At 45.8% G+C, this 6,031-nt stretch overlaps 1 long non-coding RNA gene and 1 other non-coding gene across 2 annotated transcripts; both read right to left on the reverse strand.

Annotated features, from left to right (window-relative positions):
• Nucleotides 1-222: 222 nt before the first annotated feature.
• On the reverse strand, nt 223-295 carry TRNAD-AUC. Its single transcript has one exon. It is a non-coding gene; the product is annotated as a tRNA-Asp (tRNA).
• Nucleotides 296-3,391: 3,096 nt separating this feature from the next.
• Nucleotides 3,392-5,275, reverse strand: LOC123331505. The gene is made up of 2 exons (XR_006548154.2): nt 4,332-5,275; nt 3,392-4,040 (listed from the first exon to the last, which is right to left on the reverse strand). It is a non-coding gene; the product is annotated as an uncharacterized LOC123331505 (long non-coding RNA).
• Nucleotides 5,276-6,031: the final 756 nt, after the last annotated feature.

Genomic DNA, 6,031 nt, shown 5'->3' on the forward strand with positions numbered 1-6,031 from the left:
CCTGCCATGTGGTCTAGAATTCAAGATGAAGTTCTTGGGAAGTAGGGAGGCGATAGTTTGTATGAAGTAAGGAAGACCAGTGTGGACCTTTGATTCTACGAACTGGGCGATCACAGAGATATGAAGCTCTGTGGGTTCTTTTTGTTGTTGTTGTTTTGTTTTGGGGGTGGGTTTGGGGGTCTGTTTGTTTTTGGCTGTGCCACACAGCATGTGGCATCTTAGTTCCCCAACCAGAAATTGAACCTAAGCCCTCTGCATTGATAGTGCAGAGTCTTAACCACTGGACCACCAAGGAAGTCCCCAAAGGTCTGTGGGGATGGGGACAGCATTCATCTGGCTCACCCTTGTGTCTCCACCACCTGTACTGCACCTACACAAAGAAATCTCTCAATTATTTGTTGAATTAAGAACTGGATATTGGAATGAATACATAAACCAGTACGTGTATTCATGCTAAGTGCCTTCAGTCTTGTTTGACTCTGTGACCCTATGGACCAGAGAAGGCAATGGCAACCCACTCCAGTACTCTTGCCTGGAAAATCCCATGGACGGAGGAGCCTAGTAGGCTGCAGTCCATGGGGTCACTAAGAGTCAGACATGACTGAGCAACTTCACTTTCACTTTTCACTTTCATGCATTGGAGAAGGAAATGGCAACCCACTCCATTGTTCTTGCCTGGAGAATCCCAAGGACGGAGGAGCCTGGTAGGCTGCTGTCTATGGGGTCGCATGGAGTCAGACATGACTGAAGCAACTTAGCAGCAGCAGAAGCAGACCCTATGGACTGTAGCCCACCTAGTTCCTCTGTCCACAGGAATCGTCCAAGCAAGAATACTGGAGTGGGTCACCATGCCCTCCTCCAGGGGATCTTTCCAACCTAAGGATCAAACCTGTGTCTCTTTTGTCTCCTGCATTGATGGACAGGTTCTTTACCACTAGTGCCACCTGGGAAACCCAAATAAACCAGAAGGGAAGTTTTTGCTTTTGCTTCTAAACAAACATGTAGTTTTCATCTTGAAGGAAAGGGGCCACCTGTCCTAGAAATCTCAACAGCTATACTTCACCTCCTGATTCCCAGGCTTCAATGTGGAGAATAAGAATTAACATCCCATTTTTCCTACCTTTTCTTGAGAACAGCAACAACAAAAAAACCCTGAACCTGGACTTTAGTAGTCTTAGCTGGGTGTGAGTGAAACCTGCAGGCACAAAGTCAATATGACTGAGGTGGTTAACTCCTATAGCAAGTTAGGGAGAAGCACTCATATTTTTACCCATAGATTGGCAAGTATTAATGCCTTTAAAAAAAACATTTGAATTATGAAAAACAGTGGTGAGGCTATGAAGAAACAGTGACTTACAGGTACTGCTGTTACGAAAGTAATTTGGCAATACCTTTTAAAATCAGAAGTGCTCTAAATGATTCCATGATTGCTACCTGCCCTGGAGACGCACTCCCATATGCACCGCAGCGTAACTTACTTTAGTGAAAAGGTAGGAGCAACTTAATATCTATTAGGAGGGGAATAGTTAGATTAAATCGAATAAAATGGCATAGAGCTATGAAATGGGATCTTTTTGAATGAAATAAAAAATTTTCAAGAATGATGCAGAATGATAGCATTAATTTAAGACACAGAGAGATTCTATTTGTATACTTATAACAAATACTTCCCAGGCTGATGGTAACTACTACCTTTGGGTATGGGAAGAAGAGACAGAGATTGGGTTAGTGATCAAAGGCAATATTTCCTTTACATGAAAAATTTTAACTTACTGGGAGAGTGAATATAAGTTCAGTGTAGATAGTGGTTAACTAGGGGCATCAACTTTTTAAAATTTGATTTTTTGAATCCTGTCTTTGCCACTTACTGGAGAAGGAAATGGCAACCCACTCCAGTATTCTTGCCTGGAAAATCCCATGGATGGAGGACCCTGATAGGCTACAGTCCATGGGGTCACAAAGAGTCAGACACAACTGAGCGACTTCACTTTCACTTTTGCCACTTACTAGCTGTGTGACCTTGGGACTCCCTGGTGGCTCAGATGTAAAGAGTCTGCCTGCAAAGTGGGAGACCCAGGTTCAATCCCTGGGTCAGGAAGATCCCCTGGAGAAGGAAGATCCCCTGGAGAAGGAAATACCCACTCCAGTATTCTTGCCTGGAAAATCCCATGGATGGAGGAGCCTGGCAGGCTACATACCATGGGTCTCAAAGAGTCAGACACAACTGAGCAACTTCACTTTTGCTTTTATTTTTTCCAGCTGTGTGACCTTAAGCTCCTTGGTTAACCTCTCTGTCCCTCCATTTTCCTCATCTGTAACATGGTATCATCATCATATCTGCCTTCTAGCACATTAAGGAGATTTACAATGTTAATACAAATAAAATACTTAGGTGCCCAGCACACAGTAAGCCATCAATAAATGTTAGCTATCAATGTTATTCATATAGTTAAAGTCAGCTAAAATATTTTTCAGGATATAAAAGAAGGAAAGAAGAAAAGATGGAAGGAAGAAGAGTTTATGCTACTCTTCCCAAAATAAAGACAGCCTTTGATCAAAAGAGTGTGTTTGCAAAACGAAATGTCCTCTTGAATCATTCAGAAATGCCATCCTCTTCCTCCCACAATCGGGGTAATTATCACGGCTGGGAGCTATTTCTTTAGCACATACCCAATCATGATGTGGCAGCCCAAGAGTTCAGAGACAGGGAAATGTCTTTCTCTCTCTTTTTCTTTTTAACATAATCTAAATTTAACAAGCCCATTAAAGCAAATGTTTCAACAGTCGACATTGAACTGATTACAATATTTAATAAATCCTACTCCCAAATGAGGGCTTTTAACCGCCAGCCAGAAACCAAAGTTGTACTATATTCATCCCTTTTGTGCCAAGATTTTGTGGGAGTGTGCTATGGGGAACCCCCTTTGTGCTCCATCAAAGTGATGGAAGTAATTATGATCACCTTTTAAAGTGCCATTTATAGGTCCCAATTGACTTCACAATGCTTCAGAAAGCTGGGATCCAGGTTTGGTTTTTTTTTTTTTTTTTTCTTCCCCCTTATAGCAGAGTAAGATGCTATTTTGATGCAGAGGGAAAAAATCTCACCATTCTGAGACCCTAAAACATGGCCAAGGATATTTAGTTCCCACCCTGGATCTGTGATGTGAGGGGAGCCACCTCGCCTTTCTAGACTTGGCTTAGCTGTAAAACAAAAGGATTTGATCAGATGAGGATTTTGCTTTGCTAGTTTATGCTTCTGTGGTTACAGTTCCAGAGTCACTGCCTTTTGCTAAGTGACTGGGGGAAGGACACATTCCCCATGGAGATTGATTCACAGCCTCTGTTTCCCCTACGCAGATATCTTCCTGCGCACCGATGTCCTTGGGTTATCATTAAACTGCTTCCTGCTGGGATCTGCAAGGGAGAAGCCCAGCTCATTAGTGTGGCAGATGGGGTGGGGTCTCCATGTTGAAGGAAAGGGGGTGCTTTCCTTCCAAGGCCCAAGAGTGGGCTCTTGTCTATCACCCAGAAATTAATTTTTCGAGGAGACACGCATGCTGGCCAAGGAAGAGACTTTATTGGGAAGGGGTTCCCGGAGGAGAGAGCAGGAGAACTGCCCTGGCACGTGGCTCACAGTCTTGGGTGCTCTGGTAATTGGGTTGATTTCCAACCCTGGTCAATCATTCTGACTCAGGGTCCTGGCTGTGTGCATTGCTTCCAGGATGGATTTCCGCGAGGAGGATTCTGGGAGATTGCTTGGACATATGAACTGGAGTTTTCCCTCTCCTTTCGACTGTTCTTGAATTCTTCCACTTGGTGGTAGCGTGTTAGTTCTGCGTTCTTTACCACAACCTCCCATTTAAGGTCACTCATGCAGGTGTTTACAATGGCGTCTGGCCAGGGCAGGTGCTTTCGGTCAGTGGTTCCCCTAACACCCCCATTCTGGAAAGGTCTTTCCTGCTTTGAGGAAAAGTGGAGTGTCTGCAGACTGGAAACAAGAAGTGTGGAAAAAGTGGATCCCAGAGGCATCCGGGACTGTCCTGGAAAAGAATTGCATCTCTCAGATCATCTTTCTCTCAAAGCACTTGAGGATATATCAGTGCCATCAAGCCTCTGAGTACCTTAGTCTCTGACTCTTGCCTACATCATTTTCAGATAAGACCCAATCCTCTCAGGTATGTGTATGTCTATCTCCAGGTTTTCTTTTGTCTCCCCAGGGGCAGCATTTTGCTTTTCCCTGGGGGCATTTATCCCTTGGCTGTTAGTGCCTCGGTCTGTCTCTACATTTCCTTCTCTTTTCTTTTTCCCTTTTTGGCCTGAAATTGACTGACCTTTGTGGCTTATGGGCTTGTGTCTAAAATAGTTGAGGCTGTTAAAGATTCAAAATTTACAGCCAGATGAAAGAAAAAGGCAGCCTCTGAAAATTCCAGTGCAAGGTACCAGCCCAAGGGTAAGTGGCCTTGACAGCCAGCATTCGCAGCCTTAGGGGAATCCTTCTCTCAGAGGCTCTCAGCTGCAGGCCCGATGGGAGACACTAAGATGAATCAGCCTAGCCTCAGGTTCCCCAGGAGGAGGGAGAGAAAGCTGGAGAACTGTGTATCATCTGTGTTCTCCTGACTCATGGCTGTGGGCTGCTTAGAAAACCACCCAGGGAGGTCCTTATATCAGATGGGCTGCCGGCCTCATGCCCCTCTGGTTCCCAGGGAAATCATGCTTTGGCTGATTGTAGGATATTTGTTGGAACACTAGCCTGGGCATCAATACACAGCAGAAAGACTGTGTCCTCCTGGAAGATGGACAGGATGTTCCAGAGGCTGGCAGCCAAGGAGATCTCTCCTTCCCCTTCCCTTCTCCAGCACCTGGCTGCATCAGGGAGGGGAGGAGGCTGAGACACAGAAGTACGGTGCCTGCTTAGGCCATGTGGTCCTCCCAATTAGCCACGGCTGCACTGTTCCCGCTTGCTTCACCCCCAGGCCCAAAGTCACATGAGGGCATGATCTGGTTTGTACTATAGGGTCTAATATGATGCTTGGCCCGCAGTCAGGAAAAATATCTATTGGCTGAATTTGTAAAAGATGGTTTAGGCCCCTGAAGCAAGTCTCAATTCTAGCAGAAGATTTTACAGCAACCCCCCACCCACCTCCACCCCCCCCCCCAATGCACCCCCAACACACACACTGTTCCCAGCCAAGGCTGCTTCTTCTTGACTCCCCTTGGTTTTCCACTGCAAAAAAAAAAGCAGAATGATAAATCGGAGAAAAGTAAAGTGGCTGCTTCCAAGGAGGAGCTGGGACACATTGATGAGGAAATTAGTCGAAAAGACTAGCTTTATTGCTCTGCCAAGCAAAGGGGGAACACAGCGGACTCACGCTCTCAAAACTGTGTGTCCCAACAGAGGAGATGGGGGAGCAGGAGGCTTGGTGCGGAGTTTTACAGCAATGCTTTAAGAACTCAAGGGAGGGGCTGCTGATAAGGATCAGGGTGTGTGCAGGGCCTGAATTCCTTTAATATGGCCTCAAGTGGTCTTTCGATGAGCTGTGGTTTTCCAGGTTATCAAACTGTGACCTTCGGTCTGGAATGAGGAATGCTTCATTAAGTAGTTAACATCTTCCATTTGCTGGGGGTTTTAGTTCTGCAGAAGAGAATGAGAAGGAAATGGCAACCCACTCCAGTATTCTTGCCTGGAGAATCCCATGGACGGAGGAGCCTGGTGGGCTACAGTCCACAGGGTCGCAAAGAGTTGGCCACGACTGAGCGACTTCACTTTCACTTTATTTCTGCAGAGAGCTCAGAGATATTTTTATATATATCCCGTGAGGGGAATCAGGACCCTGCCCCAAGGCTGCACTTTTGTTTGTTGACTGCTCCTCCTTCTTCTCTGCATCCCCTCTCTTCCCTGATTAGCAACTGTGTGAACCTTTAGAACTCAAGGAAGGTCAGGAAATAGGGGACACAGAAAGTCTCTTGTGCCCAGGAGCCCCATGGGGTCCTGCTCAGCCTCAACATCAGGGGTGGAAAGGAGACTTAATTT

Source organism: Bubalus bubalis, chromosome 24 (assembly GCF_019923935.1).
Source record: "Bubalus bubalis isolate 160015118507 breed Murrah chromosome 24, NDDB_SH_1, whole genome shotgun sequence".
Taxonomy (NCBI): domain Eukaryota; kingdom Metazoa; phylum Chordata; class Mammalia; order Artiodactyla; family Bovidae; genus Bubalus; species Bubalus bubalis.